The sequence below is a fragment of the Erpetoichthys calabaricus genome, chromosome 2 (genome assembly GCF_900747795.2).
Source record: "Erpetoichthys calabaricus chromosome 2, fErpCal1.3, whole genome shotgun sequence".
Taxonomy (NCBI): Eukaryota; Metazoa; Chordata; class Cladistia; order Polypteriformes; family Polypteridae; genus Erpetoichthys; species Erpetoichthys calabaricus.
The window spans coordinates 156,119,030-156,137,780 of NC_041395.2; positions in this window are offsets into that span (position 1 = coordinate 156,119,030).

Below are 18,751 nucleotides of genomic sequence, written 5' to 3' on the forward strand. Positions count from 1 at the left end.
GATTTTTGCTGATTGGCCAACCAACCACAAGTGTTACCTTACACATAACCACCTAAATAATCAGATTGTGATTCAGAACTAAGAATGAAATGCTGTACTCTGATCTTCATCCTGTGAAAAAAGTGAACCAGCTGCCGGGCGCAATGTCAGAGGCTTCGCCTCAAGTGTTAACATTTGAGGTTTATTCCCCGTAAGGGGATGCAGAAGTGCGTTCACTTGACGAGCCCCAATAAGTGTGAATCACGTGTCATGTACTCTTTGTATTATTTGGCAGAAACCATATCACATATCTATGAGCTGCTTCTCTCAACTAAGAGGATGTGTTGAATGCTTGCCGACTGGCTGACCAACCACAAGCATTACCTGGCAAGCACCCACCTAAATAATCAAATTGTGATTGAAAACTAAGAATGTAATATCTCTACTCTGATCTTCATCCTGTCAAACAAGTGAACCAGCCGCTGTGGCGCAATGTCAGGGGCAGAGCCCGTAAGGGGTTGCAAAAGTGGATACACCTGATGAGCCCCAATATATATAGTAGCTGAATGTGATATCTGGGACAACAAACAACCCGAAGACTCCCTGGTTGTTGCAGTTTTACTATATTGGTGAACTTGCAGAGGTGTCAGCTAAGTGGGCCAGGGCAGGTCGTATCTTGTCCATGCCAGATGTGTAGTTGAGTGCAGCTGTGGCACAAATTGAGCAGGACAGGCTGGAACCTGTCTCAGGAAAATGTATGGTAGCTCGTTGTGTGAATGTACAATGTGCATGTACCACAAAGCTCAGTTTGTCTGGTTGGGTTGAATGAGTAGTGAGATGCATACAAGATAGATAGATAGATAGATAGATAGATAGATAGATAGATAGATAGATAGATAGATAGATAGATAGATAGATAGATAGATAGATAGATAGATAGATAGATAGATAGATAGATAGATAGATAGATAGATAGATAGATAGATGGTAATTTATTTGTCCTAAGGAAAAATCTAACATTTATAGAAGTTCAATATCCCCCTCAAACACACACAGAAATTGAAAAAATGAAAAGAACAGAAGAAAATGAATGAAAAAACATAACAAGTTTAAGCAAGAATGTACCAAAACAAATGCAGATGAAACTAACTACAGAAGACGTCTTAACAAGACAGTCTGGAGGGTATAGACTTTTATTAGCAAAGTGAGACAAGGCATGCTGAGGCATCATCTTAATGTCCTGTTCACACTACATTTTTCCAAAACATTTTGGTTCCTCCTGTGGATGCAGCAGTCGTGTGCCATCTGTTCACAGCTATTTTTCAGACACACTGTCATGCATTTACATTACATCAAGCTAATAAAACAATGTGGATGCCCAGGTGATCAGATGCATAAGTTCTGAGATCACTCCTCATAAACTTCCTGGAGCTCAAATAGAGGGCTACAACAAAAGACAGGCATGATAGTGTTTATTTCTAGGCACCAAATGGAGAGAGTCATGGAGGATGATCAAATGTTAGAAGAATTCTCACTAAACAAGACATGACAACAGATATTTTAGATGTGATGGGCTGAAAGTCTGCGAGTCATCAAATGTGCGTGGCCCTTTAATTTGTTATGTGGACTCAGGAATCCAGAGATACCTTGGCACCACCAGAAGTAACTATTGTGGGATGGCCTTTGGATTTTCAGAAAACATTTCTTACTTATTAATATAATAAATAATTAAAGGGATAGATACTTTCTAAAAACATCACTAGATTTTACTATCTAATCCAACAGCAACAGATATCTGGCATGGGGACATTTTAAAACAATATAGTATCCAAACAATAGGTAAAGGTGTTATTTCCAGAACATAAATGTATCAGAAACTTAAGTTTGTGTGATTAGAACTGGTATCCATAAATTATGAGGAAAAGGTCCTCAAATAAAGATACAGATAAGATTCTAGCATTGAAAATCAAAAGTGTTATCCCTCAAATCCCAAAATTCGATAATGGTAACTTAATATTATAAAGTCAGGGCCATTTTCATAATTGAACAACTACATTTTGCTACCACTGACATTACTAAACAGATCTAAAACTAGATCACATTAGATTATTGAAGAACCACAGACACAATTTATGAAATGTATATATTTTAGATCTGATGGACCTCAATGATCTTACCCATCTGACATGTTCACAGCTTTCATAAATCATTTGTACTCATACAGTAGATGTGGGAAAATGGGTTGATGTTAGCACAGCTGAAGGGAACAGCCCCTGAAGTATATGACTGCTAAAATGTACAGTATACCAAAAAAGGGACAAATGGTGGTTTTAGAGTACTAGCATTGATTTGAAATTCTGGGCAAAGATTGATTAACAGCCCACAACTATACTCCATAAGCAAAGTTACCCCATGGTTTGCCTGACTGCAAAACAAACCCTATACCTGGAAAGCACTTTTCTATTAATAATATAATCCAATGGCATAGTGGCACAGTTGTTAGTGTCTTCTGATTCTTGTATATGTGATTTTATTTCAACATCCTAAAGACATGTAGATTAGATTAACACTAGACTGCCTGTTAGTGTATTCATGAGCCAATGGTTCATCCAGGTTTGTTTCCTACTTTGCATAAGTTACTGATGAGATGAACTCCAATACTCAGTGAGTCTGCCTTGGATTAAGCTGGTCTGACAATGTTTTAATGTCACCTGTTCATCTATCTATTCAATTTCAAACTCACTAAATCCACTTCAAGACTGTAGGACAGAAGCCAATCCTGACACACTGAGTGCTAAGCAGAAATCTACTATCAAGCATCAAAAAAAAAGAAAAAGAAAAATAGAGGCATGCAGCATGGTGGTGCAGTGGTAGCGCTGCTGCCTCGCAGTAAGGAGACCTGGGTTTGGTTCTTGGGTCCTCCCTGCGTGGAGTTTGCATGTTGTCCCCGTGTCTGCGTGGGTTTCCTCCGGGTGCTCCGGTTTCCTCCCACAGTCCAAAGACATACAGGTTAGGTGAATTGGTGATCCTAAATTGTCCCTAGTGTGTGCTTTCTGTGTGGGTGTGTGTGTGCCCTGCAGTGGGCTGGCATCCTGCCTGGGATTTGTTCCTGCCTTGTGCCCTGTGCTGGCTGGGGTTGGTCCCAGCAGACCCCCGTGTCCCTGTGTTAGGATATAGCGGGTTGGAGGATGACTAACTGACTGAAAATGGAGGCTAGAATGGGAATGTTTGGGGAATGACTTTATGTTAGGCAATATCATGCACTGTACAGCTTAAATACATAGTGATTGTCAAAGATGAGAAGGGCATCATCATAAAAATCAAATCAAAACTGTTCAGAACAAATTTATAGATTATGAAGACAAGCCAGAGGGAAAAGAATATGAGAATACTTGTTTTATAATTCTTTTTCTTTTTTTTCTAAATATCATTTATTTATCCTTTGCTCACCAGAGCATCACAGTTACTGCTGCTTATTATATTATATAATCTCCCAATTATTTTATTGATGAGAGGGCCTTCTCTTATATCATGCAAATAATATGTCATTGTTACCTCTGATTATATTTATTTTATTTTGGGACACACACAATCAATTTACACAAATGTAATGTAAGACTTGCATCTGCATCTATTTCTATTAGCCAAGAAATACTTTATCAAATTCTTTTTACAGAAATTGACATTATCTTAGAGACATATACAGCTTCAGAGACATCTGCAGGAAGCAATTAAAGCATATCAGAGAAGACAAACCATTTTATACGCCTCGCATAAAACTGTGATCTAGAAAGGCGTCAGAACTGATTGCCGAGAATTCCAAGACTGATCATCTGCTTAGTGAGCCATGGTAAGGATCTTGTTCAAACTCTTTTCTGTATACTTTTATGTTTGCTTCAGTCACTACTAAGTTTTACAGTTTGGTGGTAGTATTTTCATATGTACGGTGAATTTTTTACTTGCATGTCAAACGAACATGCAACATTTCTTCATTTTTTGGTGACATTAAAATATCTCCATTTTAAATGACAGAAAACACAAAGCAGCATTCCTGTTTCCATACTTCTGTATCTTCTGGAAAACTTTCAGTGCCTTAAATCCTGAATTACAGAAACCAAGAAAAACAAAATGGAAATGTAAAATGAGGAGAAATGTTTAAATTGGCGTTCTACAAGAAGAATTGTTATCAGCATGCTTTCTATACAAGATTTAAAGTTAAAAGCTAGCAAATAAATAATATTGGTCATGAATTCATGATGGATAGCCAGAATAAAGACGTGATGTGTAGACTCTGCATGTCTGCTTTGTTAATATAAAGAATAAGGAGAATGCATAAGTGATACAAAATAAATGTACAGTAAAATACATAAAGAGACTTATAAACACTAGGACTGTTTCTTCAAAATATGATACAAATGTAACAGATATTTTAAGGCCAAGACACTATTCTCATCTGTTCCCTTGAATGATTATCATATACCATGTTTCTGTCTTTAACCTGCTGTGAAGCCCAGGGCATGTAAAGCCACCCTAACCTGGCACAGACAGGCAGAGAGAGACATTTAGCATACAATACCCAGTTTATTTACATAAAATTTCTTCACAGTACACAAGGCAAAGCACAGAGCCCAAGTCCTTCTGCCGCCAATCCTTCCATCTCCTCTCTTCATCAGGCTTTGTCCCCTTCTTCCCAACTCAGGCCATTGAGTAGTGGTGACTGGCTCCTTTTATAGAGCACCCGGAAGGACTCCAGGTGCCCAACAAGGTTCTCTGGCAGCACTTTTGGGTGTGACGGATGTGCTGCCAAATAGAGCCCTGTAGAAGTTCAGGTGCCCCCTGGCAGTGGCAGGGTTGAGCTTCCATGCTCATGACCTGTGGCCCCGCTGGAAACCAAGTGGGCTGCCCTCTCTCGGTCCAGGGGAGGGATGGCCTTACAAAAACTCTTCCTCCCTGTTCTTCCACACTCAGGGCATCCCGGCCTGGTAAGGGTTCCGCCCCTCCGCCATATTGCACAGTATTTAATGGAAATCAGCAGGAAACTAGACCTTTAGAGACTTCAATAGATAATCTGCACAAATCTTTTGAACAAATTTAAATTAAAACGAGTGGGAATTCAAGGTGTGGTGTTTAGGTGGAAATAAAATTGGTTCAAACACAGATTTCAAAAGGTTATTGTGAGGTAAACTTTTTTAGGATTAGATGATGTTAAAAGTTGTGTCCCCTTAGGGACAAGTGCCGGGGCCATGACCATTTTTAATAAATATAAACTTGTTATGTTTGCAGATGAAAGCAAACTAGGTGGAAGAGTAGATGATGTAGAATCAGCTAAATTGTTACAGAAGGACTTAGACAACATACTGGCGTGGAGAGATGAAATTTAATGTAGGTGAATGTAAATCTTACTCATAGCAAATAGAAATGTTGGACTTAAATACACCTTCAGAGGTTTGAAACTTGTAAGTACACCTAATGAGAAGGACCTAGGAGTCATAGCGGACTCATCACTATCTACACCCAGACAATGTACAGATTTAATTATAATTCATTTTAAAATTGTACATTGTACATTGCCTCAGTTTACCTAAAATTCATGCAATTTTTCCAACTTGTAATGATGTCATCGAGCAAATGCCTTGCTAAGTAATATGTTCTGGGAATGCCCTACACTCACACTTTATTGGGAAAACGTTCTATAATGAGCACCAAGATGATAGAAGTGAGGAAGATGTTCCAAACAGGGCATATGTTCTGCGGCTCAAAGCTTGCTGACCCTAACCTGTTTCTACTGCTATTTTTCTGTTGTTATGAACTACAGGAAACACCTGCTGAAAGAGCAGACAAAAGCAGAAAACTGTACAGGGCTACCACTTATATATCACTGCTTAAAGACCAATATTCTTAATAAGGCTTGAATATTCAACAACTGCTCACTGTCTTCTTGTCCAGCCATTCTCTCTCTCTCTCACTCTCTCTCTCTTATTCTCACTTTCGTTCTCTCTGCTCAGTACTGCTAACACTCCAGTGATCCCCAACTCCCATGCTAGCTTCCACTTACAGTATACTCTCTCTGTGACTGTGTCTGCCGTCCCTCCTTCATCTTCATGAAGGTTCTTAAAGGAAATCTCACCTCTCATGTTAATCTAAATTCTAGGCCCATCTCTCATTAAATACCAGCCACCACAGTGTATACTTATTTGTCAGATAGTTTGGATAGATTGGCTGGAGTTACAATTACTCTTAATCTGTTAGAACATTAGCTGGCATAACATTATAAAATGTCCTATGCAACATTGTTTATCTTATTCAACTAGAAGAATCCTAACCAGCCCTCAGCTGGAAGACGATGTCTTATATTATCGATAACTAGAAGAAAAGGTCAGTTTTTCTTCATGACAAATGCTCCAAAGCATTTTAAAATCTGGAAGACTGAATTAAGTCTGTTCTAAAACAAACATGCTGGGTTTCCGCTTAACCTTTCAATTATATACATTACTTGAGGGATTGACTAATTTTGGGAAGTCTGTCTAAATAATTCACTGAATTAACTGGGGAAGGCACCAAGTTTGACTTAATTTAATTTTAAGCATAATTGTCTGCAATTCAGTGCTGATTGTATTTTTGATAACACTGTATTTTTTATTGTGATGTGCTTAAGAAGCTCAATAAAACAAACTTAAAATTCCTTAAATGCAAATAGTGTTAGATCTGAAAAAAGATAAAAAATAAAACATGAAATTGCAATCTCAGCACCACTGATCCAAAGCATTTAGCCACCTTCACAGACGTTAGTGATGTACCTAGCACCAGCATGCAATTCAGGAAAACAGCAGGACGCAGAGCATCTGTGACTTTTTGTTTCCATGCAGAACAGTTCTTTATAATAATCATGGCAACTGTGTTTTACTTTCGAGTGTAATATTTCAAAACTCTTTTTATTTTGTAATGCTGCTACAGTACTGTATGTATGTTGTATCAGGTATACACATCTGTAAGGCAGCCATTACATGTCTGTTTGATAGTCAGTTCCTGGGGAGAAAATCAGACTCCAGTGGTGAACTAATAGGAACATAATAGATTTTTGCCTTGATTGTTTAAAATGAGGTGTTTCTCTTTAAATGAGCTTGTACTGGGGTAATGATTGTAACTGGCTGCTTTCTCTAATAGGTTTGTGGAGGACATAAAAGTGTAAATCGGCCCACTGTTCCCATACATGCCCAGGACTATGTGTGCTCTTTGTAGAGCTTATTTAATGTCGATGATGCCTCAGTGTATTTTTGAAAAAAGTAGTCATTGTTAATTATAGCATGTAATAACATCTCGATTTTACCTTCTGTTGACAACAGCCAGCAAACATCTTCGCTTGACCCTATTTATGTTTAAAAGTGCTGAATGTTTTTCAGTTTTCACAATAATTGAAAAGAAAATTGAACAATTGAGATAATAACTATTTCATTGAATCTATTTTGATTTTTTCACAGCAGTGGCAGAATTATTCAGAGCTCTCCAATTTCCGCATGTTTTTTTGGTAGAACATATCTTGGCTCTTCACATTTACAAAAATGGAGTTTAATTGGGTACTGAGTTTAAAACTCCCATGAAAATAAAACTGAATCTAAAGAAGCTGTATACAAGTGTAAACATGTTATATTATACATTGTAAGCTTTTTTCATTTAGTAAGAGTATGAGTAATAATATTTCCATTAAAAAAGTGTCACAAGAGCTGGGAATCAGAATTTTTCTCAATCAAGAAAGCAGAAGAATGAGACTATATTTCAGAAAATGTTATTCCAATTCACATTTGAAATAAAAGATTTATATGCTTATTCTAATTTATACATGGAAACATTTTAATATTTATTTTGCCATTATATCTATTGTGTCGACAAAGATTTTAAATTGAAAAGGAGCTTTTTTATATTTTAGATAATCAAACACGGAAGCACAATGATTAATTATAAATAATGAGAAGATACCATCTTCACAAAATGTAATTATCACATTCTCTTCTAGTGTTTATGAAGAAGAAATTGGGTGATATTTCAAATTTATCAAAAACACAGAGCATAGAAAAGCCAGTATAACGTTGAATTAAACAAATTAAATCATTAGGCCTGTTCTGTAATGATAGTTTTACCGTTACGCTATAATTATACCCTAATATTTTTCTGTAATATTGTTGACAGTAGTTTTGTTATTGATGCAAACATAAATCCTATTTGTAGAATTATTTTGCTTAGCATTTTTTGCAATACATTTTCTTCTCAGAATTGTAATGAGTCTTTGAGCCATAAGGTTCCACAACAATCTAATGAGGAAAGCAAACCTTGAGCTAGTTTGGTGATCTTTTATTAAATATTATTATTGTATTAGATTCTATATAAGCAGGTAATGTTACATTAGATTATTATACATTACATTATGATATTCCTATCGCATGTGAACCTATCAAAGAGTTATGACAGAACCATTCCTGCATGCTGAAGTAAATAATTGTAGCTTCACTTGTAAGATTACTTGTCATGACAACCAATATTACTATATAATAAATTGGTATTTTAAATTCTAATTTTTACATTGATATAACACATTTACAAGTAGGGAGCTGTTATGATTAGTACATTTCATAATTTTTTATGCAGTATCCTGCATGGACATTCTATATGTCATTTCTAAGGTTTTAGATGTCGGGGATTATACATTTGAGGTCACATGTTGTGTTTAGGGTGGCACAGTGGCGCAGTGGGTAGCGCTGCTGCCTCACAGTTGGGAGATCTGGGGACCTGGGTTCGCTTCCCGGGTCCTCCCTGCGTGGAGTTTGCACGTTCTCCCCGTGTCTGCGTGGGTTTCCTCCGGGTGCTCCAGTTTCCTCCCGCAGTCCAAAGACATGCAGGTTAGGTGGATTGGCGATTCTAAATTGGCCCTAGTGTGTTTGTGTGTGTCCTGCAGTGGGTTGGCACCCTGCCTGGGATTGGTTCCTGCCTTGTGCCCTGTGTTGGCTGGGATTGGCTCCAGCAGACCTCCATGACCCTGTGTTTGGATTCAGCGGGTTTGATAATGGATGGATGGATGTTGTGTTTACAGCTATTCCAAGGATGTTATGATTTATTTTCTTTTTGTTGCAACTCTGTTTTTTTTTTTTTTTTCATTTGGGTGCAACCATTTGACATTGTTTTGCTTTTATCATCTCCATGGTAACTCTTCTAGAATTGAGCAGATTGTTAGAAGTCACTGTCATCATCTTAGCAATAGGATTTAGCAATTGGACTTTGGAAATGCTTTGGTGGACCTGAGTTTGTGGATAAAAACCCTTATTTAGTGACTTCTAAAAGACTTCTTGTTTGATTTCCAGGCTCTTGAATCCTATATCTTGTGTTTGACCTTTCATTTTTCTCTACAATTTGGCTTTGAAAAACAATTGCTTTGATTCTCAGTTCTGACCTCTCTCTGCTTTGACTATGCATACAGTGGATTCAGAAAGTATTCAGACCCCTTTACTTTCTGCACATTTTATTGTGTTGAAGATTGAATTTTAAATGGATAAATGTGCCATTTTTGACCATCAATCTAAACTCAATAACCCATAACGATAAAATAAAAACATGTTTACAGAAAGTTTTACAAATGTATTCAGACCCTTAATTCAGGGTCTTCATTGCTAAGTCTCCACAAACTTTGCACACCTGGATTTCGGCAGTTTATCCCATTCTTCCTGTCAATTTTCTCAGGTTTCATTAGACTGGATGGGAAGTGTCTGTAAACTGCCATCTTCGGGTCTTTCCAAAGATGTCGTATTGGGTTTTGCTGGGCCACTCAAGAACAGACAGAGACTTGCCCCAAAGCCCAGTGTTGCCTTGGATGTATGCTTTGGGTTAATGAAAGGTGAACCGTTACTCTAGTCTGAGGTTACGTTCAAAATGGAGCAGTTTTCTTCAAGGACATCTCTGTATTTGGCTGCATTCATCCTTCCCTCAGTTTTGACCAGCCGCTTTCGCTGAGAAACACCCCCACAGCATAATGCTGCCACCAGCTTGCTTAACTGTAGGGACAGTATTTGGCAAGTGACAAGCAGTGCCTGGACATCAACAAACATATTGCTTGGGGTTCAATTTTTGTCTCATCAGACCAGAGAATATTTTTCCCTATGCTCTCCAAGTCCTTTAACACAAGAATCCCTGACGCGTATGAAAAACCTCGTAATCCTGGACCACTTTAAATTCCCTCGCACCTCTTTATCAGCGTCTTTTGTTTTGCAAATGTGTCGATCAGCACAATAGCAGCCTGCTATCCCATCCTCCACCAACGCAGCTTTAGTTGTACAACAGTGCTTACCTCTTGTGGAATAGGGCGACCCGGACACAGGCAGGCAGACACGTCTAAGTCCATCACCACACGTTTATTATACATACTACTATTTACAAAGTCAATAACTGCACCAACACTACTCCCCACAGTCCCACAGTCCTGGCTCTCATTAGCCATCTCTCTTCTTCCCAAACTCTTCTCACACACAGGGCCTCTCTTCGCCCCCTTCTGTCACCGACCTCGCCCAGCTCCTCACCCGACTCCAGCCTTGATTGTCGGGAGGTGGACCTTTAAATAGGCAGCTGATTGCCGACCACACCCAGCCACCTGTGACACTCTACACCAGCCAAGCAGATGTATATGTGTGTGTCATACCCTATCCCAATTTCTTTTACTTTGGTTAAATTCTTGAAAAGAAGCACACTTGTTTTGTTATATCTGTGCCTTTTGTGAAAGTGTTTATTTGATATTTGGACTTCAGTCTTCACACATTATACACTTCACTTCAGCATTTGGCCAATTATTAGTAGAACATGAAAAAGGTTTCTGTTCTAGTTTTGTGTTCAACATTTCTTGCTTCACATTTCCTGTCATCCTACATTTACACAAATCATTGTAGACAAGGAACACACATGAAATGTATGTGTTCCAAATAACAATTTATTATTTACCCTATACAACTCCAGACACCTCACACCCACATGAACAGACTTCAGCTTGGAGAACTTGGTGTTAAATGCCATTTGACAAACTCCAAGCGTAAGACAGCCACTCTACCAGAAACCCTAAATGAAGTGCTGCTGAGATGGTTGTCCTTCTAACAGGATCTCCCAGCTCAGCAAAGGTCTTCTGAAGCTCTGTTGGAGTGACCATTGGGTTCTTGGTCACCTCCCTGACCAAGGCCCTTCTTGCCCAGTTATTCGAACTCTAGCAAGAGTTCTGGTGATTCCCAACATCTTCAATTTCAAAATTACTGAGGCCACTGTGCTCCTGGGAACATTCAAAACTTTAGAAATGTTTTTTTTCAGCTTGCCCTGATTTATGCCTCACCACAGTTTTATTCCTAAGGACTACAGAGAGTTCCTTGGACTTGGACTTTTGCCTGGCCATGCAGTGTGAATTAGGGGACCTTACATGCACAGGTGTCTGCCTTTCTAAGTGATGTCCAATCAATTCACTTTGCCACAGATGGACTCCAATCAAGTTCTAGATACATATCTCAAGGATAATTAAACCAAACAGGATGCACCTGATCAGAATGTGGAGCCTCATTTATCTAGGTGCAGCACATTCATATCTCTAAATCCCTACTGCTGAAGGCTAACAAAACTGAACCACATTTAGTGTAAGTCCCAGCTTATTTCATGAAAACTAGACTTCTTCTCACTGGCTATCACTGCTTGTAAATGTGTTCTGTTTCCCTCTAACTAGTTTGAGCTTTAACTGTCCCATGTTTGTCTCTTCCTTGGCATTATTTCCCTTATTTATAATACATTTGAATTATATTGTATTGCATTTTGTTGTCTGATTAGTTTTAAAAATTGGGATGAGCCTGTGACTGGGGTGTTGTTGATTAATGTAAAAGTTAACTGATAAATATTTTGATATTAGACCTAGAAAACATGCATAAAAATAGTTTAATATTTACCCATGATGAGCAAGCATAAACACATACACACGATAAATACATTTCAATTTGTCACAATATATTTTAGATGCTAAATTATATATTCAGAACACCAAAATGCCTTATATAACACATCTTCATGCATGAGTGTAGCTCAAAGTGCTTTACAAGTAGCAAAAGGAAAATTAGTAAAAGATGTAAAATGGAAGAATTTCTGGTTTGTAAGTCTCTAATGATTTTAATGATAATAGTCAGTGTCCATTTTGATAAGTTATGTTATGGTCAGATGGACAAACAGCGAAACTAAAAATCACTTGAAAGGTCAACAAAAGTAATTGTGATTGTGTATATCCTCTACATGCCCAGATGCAGCTGGACTGAAATGCAGCACCCCCATAAAATACAAGATAAAGAATGTGCTGTCTGTGTACGTATGTTAAAAGATCACTCTGATGGCCAAGTACATTTAACAACTGATTGAAAGAGTGATTCTGTTGGTGTAATGTTCATTTTTAAACGCCTTAATTAATCCCAATTCAAGTATGTTTTTACATTTCTTCCTGGATATGTTGTATATTTAGATACCTACTGCCACATTTGTTTCCATCAATATTTGAAGTTTGGTAGGGCAAGTTTGCTCTGGAAGGTCACAGAAAATAACACGTCTGCTTTTGGCTAATGCTACACATTCCCCTCACTGTTGCTCTAGTAGATTGGTTCCCATGGGAACAGAAGATTCCATGTCTTTTTAACCATCCGGTTTTGCCCTGCAGGGAGCTCATGGCATGCACATTATTCTAATCTTGCAATTAATATGGTGTCCCTAAACAGTCTTGAATTTAGTGGGAAGAACAAATACTTCTTGATTATTCTCTTGGTAGAAATTCATTTTCTTACCTGGCCAATGTTTCCTCAGCTGAATATTATTGTTTTGTGATATGATGATCTTTCCCACCCTTCTTTTAGAAAATCTCATATACCCTTTAGATATTGTTCATTAAGTTATTAAAAGGCAAATGAAAAATGAATTAATACTTGTGGTGATTCTCTGATCCCATGCATTATATTGGGAACATTTTCTGTTGTTCTGGTGGATCAAAGTGAAAACTCTTTATGTTATGATTCTGTATGTTTTCATATTTTTGCACACTTATTTAAGTCTTATTTAATTAAAGTCTGCTTTTCTGGTTACAGGTTTTCTGAAGTGTTGAATATAATTTTTATCACAGAAATTGGCATCAGTTATTACAAATTTTTCTGCTGTGTTTTTGTTGCCACAATATTTATTTCCTTGGTGTCACTATTTTGTGATGTTGTCATCAAAACACAGCAATGGTTCTAATGGTATGCAGTCCCAGTAGGTATGTGGTTGTCATTAACACACCTCTACAAGACAACAACAACAACATTAGTTTATATGGCACAGTTTTATGCAAATGGTGTAGCTCAAAGTGCTTTACAACATGAAGAAGGAATGGTTTCAAACAAAAATAAGATTAGGCAATACTAAGTAAGGTCAGATGGCCAGGACAACAGAAAAATGAAAAAAACTCCAGATGGGCTGGAGAAAAAAAAAACAAAATCTGCAGGGGTTCTAAGGCCAAGAGACCACCCAGTCATCATAAATGATCTAAATCAGCCCCATTGTTTACAGGCTTAACATGAAAAAATTAGACAATGATAGTCATGTGGGCATCTTGCCTTCAACCCATCAATGTAGGGTCTGCATGGTGCCTTGATCAAGTGGTGGTAGCACAAATCACCACCACAGAAAAACCAGAAAAAGAACAGCAGAGAATAGTAGAGATTAGTACAGATTGCAGAGCCTTGATGAAAATGATAGTTCAAAGCATATATAGCTTCACAGGGTTACACTAAAATGTAGCTATGAGAAAGTCATGTTGAAAAAATAGGTTTTTAGCAGTTTTTTAAAACGCTCCACTGTATTAGCCTGGGGAATTTCAACATCTCCACGTTTTAGGTGCATAACAGCAGAAGGCTGTCTCACCGCTTCTTTTAAAGGTGGAATTATAAGCAGACACTTATTTGAAGATCTAAGGTTACAATTTGGAGTGCAAGGTGGCAGGCTTTCGAAAATATAGGATGGAGTAAGATTATTTAAGGCTTTGTAAACCATAAGCAGTATTTTAAAGTAAATTCTAAATGGCACAGGTAACCAGTGTACTGACATCAAAACTGGAGAGATGTGCTCGGATTTTCTTTTCCAAGTTAAGATTCTGGCAGCTGAATTCTGCAGCAGTTGTAATCGACTGATGTCTTTTTTGGGTAGTCCTGAGAGGAGTGCATTACAGTAATCTAGTCGACTAAAAACAAAGCGTGAACTAATTTTTCAGCATCTTGCAAAGTTATAAGGGATTTAATTTTTGGAATATTTCTTAAGTGAAAAAATGCTGTCCTGATAATCTGATTAATATGTGTTTTAATAATCTAGGTCAGAGTCAGTAATTACCCCTAAATGTTTTACCTCCGACTTGACTTTTAAGCCTAATGGATCAAGTTTATTACTAATACCCACACTAATATCTAATATCCACTTTTGTCAACAACTAAGACTTCTGTTTTCTTCTTATTTAGTTTGAGAAAATTAGTACTCATCCATTCAGAAACACAAGTAAGACAAGTAAGAAACAGCACATTAGATGCATTACCTTCCAAGTTTGTTGATTTTAAGGACAAAACCTATCATTATGCATGAGCTAGTTGTGCAGTTAAGATTCCTCATTTTTGCATTGCTGTGATTTTTGGGTTTAGATTTGGGTATTGGCTTCTGATAAAACTGATGTTGGATTTCAACTTTCTGCTTGTTGACGTTTTTTATCCTGGTCATCCTTTTAAACACGGTAGGTTTGCTGTACAAGGCTATCCTTGCCTTTTTAGATCTCTCCAGAAAATGATTACTCTGAGGATAGCAAACTTTAACTTCATTGTTAAATCATCTAACAAATGAACGGAGTCACTTGATCCATCCATATGTTATAGAAACTGCATGTAAACACTTTCAGTAGTATCAGTCAAGATGGAAAACTTTACTATAAATGATTGCACAATCTACAATCATCGTACATTTCTACTGGAAAGAGCTCTTGGATTTCTTCAAATTCTGCATTATGTAGTCTATATTTTTTAAAAATAGATTGCAGGGATGAGCACTGTAGTCAATATTGCATGTTCAAATTCCTGCATTCCCTTATGGTTAACATTGATCTGTCTAGCCTTCACTCCTGGCAGTTGAAAATAGACATCCCAGCTTTGAACTGCCTCTGTCCTCCTTATTTTTACTATTTATACATAGCTCAGTTATTAATATTGTTTTCCCACTGGTGTTCTCTTTTTCTTTTCCATATATGTTGTGTTGATTGAAGACTCTCAACTGTAAAGCCTACTTTTAAAAAGACATCGTGAGTGTCAGTCACAGTCTGGATCTATACAATTGTGAAGATTATAGCTCTAATGGTAAAAATCTTTCATTAAAACCTTTTCATTTTAAATTAGTTTTGTATTTTAACTATACATGACTGAATGAATACCAGCCTTCTCTAATAAGTTCTTCTGTGTAGACAGAGCTCAAAGAATTAATACCATTGATTGACCCAACTAAGACTTTTATATGCAAGTAAAAATTCACTGTACTCTGTACACATGACAGCTTTAACTCCTTTGTGTTACATAATAATTCATCATAAAGTAAAATAATTTCACAATTTTATGTTTACAATAAATTATTTATAGCTTTTTCATTGTAAGTAATTTAAATGTTTTAATCTTAAATATTGAAACTCCAACATTAGTCTTTCCAAGTTTCCCATACGATACTGTAGAGAGCTGAAGCTTACCCCTACAGTATCGGGTGTTAAACGGGAAACTCATCTGGATGGGAAGCCAGACTATAATAAGCCAAATACAGAGCCAATTTAGAATGGAAAATGACTGCAATATGCAAGTGTTTTTGGGGTGTGGGAGGAAATTTGAGGACACCCAGAAAACATATAAACCCCACACAGTCACTAAGTGAAGATTGTAAACCAGATTTACTACAACCTCCATGTTCATTAGTGAAGTCATCGATGTGGTTATGAATCTACAAAGGAGCACAGACAATGAATGCTGGAGGATCATGAGACAAATTCCTATACCCTCTTAAATATACCAAAGAAAAAGAAAGCCGTGGCATGGCAAAAAATCCTGAGGGCAGGAATATGTCCTGGATCGTGTAGATAAATTTGGATTTGGAGAGAGACTGTGCCAGTTTGTTCTTGCAACCTGAAAGAATAAATGAAGGTTAATGGTATGCTGTAGCATGAATAATGTGTAATATCACATTTTTTTTTAATTACACAACTTGAGTCGTTGTTACTTTGATGTATTTTGCCAAGGGATAGTAAAATGTTTAGTCCTGCTTTCAGTTTCAGTCCAGTTTATGATGTTTGCACACAGTATTCTCATTGTACTGTGTATAGTAACAAGAAGACAGAATTGCACAAGCCACTTTGAAATGTCAGGGCACCAGTGGGGTGTCCCCATTAAAAAAAGTAAAGTAAAACAAAAAACACGTGCAATGGCATGAACAAAAAACAAACAAAATACAACGTGGTAATTTAGGGAGGCTTGGCTAACATGGTGGAGCTTGCTCCAGGTCGGGTTCTGGGTCCAGTATCAAATGCGATCCTACGGGGACTGCCTGACCGTTAGGGATGGGGGCATCCTCTGGGCGCTGCGGCCTGGTTAGCTGCCATCATTCGGTGTGGCTTCTTGGGAGGAAAAGGAGAAATTGTTAGCATGAGCGCTCTCTCTCGTACCAAAGTGGTATCTCTTACCTTGGCAAAGCCAGGAAGATGACCTCCAGGCACACATGTGTGGCAGTATGTACATACTGTATTTGCTTAACTGGTGACTCCTCGATGCTACAGAATGCTTCTGAATTAAAAAAAAATGTGTTAGTCATGCAAGCATAAAGAGATTTCTTTCTTAATTTTTACTCACCTTTACTTATACTTTATTTTAAGTAGTATCATGCTGCTTCACAATATTTTGGTTAATTTTAGGGTATTTTGTTGAATCCAGCTTTTCATCTGTTTTTGTGATGTAATGCAACTAAATTGTGCCTCATCTCCGGCAGATAATTTATGCACAGTTTTTGCTTTAACTTTTATTGTTCTCTCTCTTGATGAGTGATGATTAACATCACTCTTATCCTTATCCCTAGCTTTTTAACCTTTTTAGTGTTTTAAAATTTTCTATGCTCTTTTGGCTTGTATTTTAGTGGCACTAACCTTGAAAAGTGCTCAATTTAGGAGTCATTTATTGAGTGTATATTCGCATATCAAGCATGCTCATTTTTGTTGTGCCATACAGCACTGTATAATAATGTTACTCAATGTAACATTTCAAGGTTCTTTCTCTACCACCACCATCTAACTAAATATCACACTTACTGTATGTGTCGCTTTAAATGCATTAAAATAAAGTATAAGCGTTGGAACAGTTGCTCTGCATCCTGTCTGCATTGAACTCCAGGGAGTGCTGAAACATGGTCATTATGATTATGGAGTATTCCAAATTTTAGAGGAAAAAGGCTAGAAACAGCAATAATACTTTTTTAATAACTAATTTTTTTCCAAACCACAGCATCCCAGTCTCACATTTTGACATACTGCTTTGTGAATTGTGCCTGTAGAGCTGCAAATGGGGGATGACTAAGGTACAGAGTGAAGTAAGCTAAGAAAAAAGCAAAAATATTTGAAATGAAAGCGTTTCATGGTGCTGCAGGCAGCTGAGCTGAGCACAGGGTTGTGGGGCCTGGACCTCGAGTACTGCACCGTCTGCAGTTTGTCTTCCAAACCACTTTGCTCATTTGAGATTTATCTTAATTAAGGTTCTTTGGGCAGATAACTTGATTAGCTGTGTTCATCTTGGACTTTACCAATACTCGGAGTTGCATTTTTATAACAATTCAATAAGATACTTAAATTTGTTTATCTTTTTATGTTGAAGAAATCTATGTATTATCCATTCTTTTGCTTAAATTAAGTCAGAATTGTGAATGCAGATGTCTATTAAAAAGGAAGTGTAGAGAAAACGTTATCTGTTACCCATTATCCTAAATGGACAACTTCCATACCTGATACTGTTTGTCAGTAAGAACCTGTCTCAATGAAGTATTCAGAATGAAATGAGAGAAAAAGGATTAAAAGGATTGAAGTGTAAAAATTCACTCTGTTTTAAAGCACAGTTTGTTGCACACTTTTAACAATTCATGATGTGGCAGGGTAAAAGAAAGATCACCATCTACTCTAATCGAATTACTTGATTCACTCACAAAAAGATTTGCCTGATAATAAATAAGCAGGTTGAAATGAAACTCCACCACCAACGAAGAAATCCAGGTCTGTTGTTGCCTACTTAATTTATAGGTGCCAGAGAGGGGAGTTTTTGCCCTCACCTTCATTACTTGTGATCCTACTTGCAAGGCAATACAGCTCAGATAACTTGAAGGCTTCCTCGCGACTTTGTGTAGCTCTGCATTTAAACTGCACTACTTCCTGCTGTAGGAAATACTTGGTTGTGTGTGTCTCTGGTTTACACCATGATGGCAATCTTGTCACGCAAACTTAAAGTGTTGCTGTTTCTCAACTCATTTTCTGTAACTTTGTGGAGGGTGGCCCTTCTGTGCCCTTTCAGGACAGAAACAAGGCCTACTCCGATGCATTGAACCCTTTCAGCTGTAGAAATGTTATCAGACACACAGGGGAGTATATCATCTTCACCTTTCAATATTTTTAATGGGTGAGTATCATGACTGTGGTTCTACAATTGGACATTTC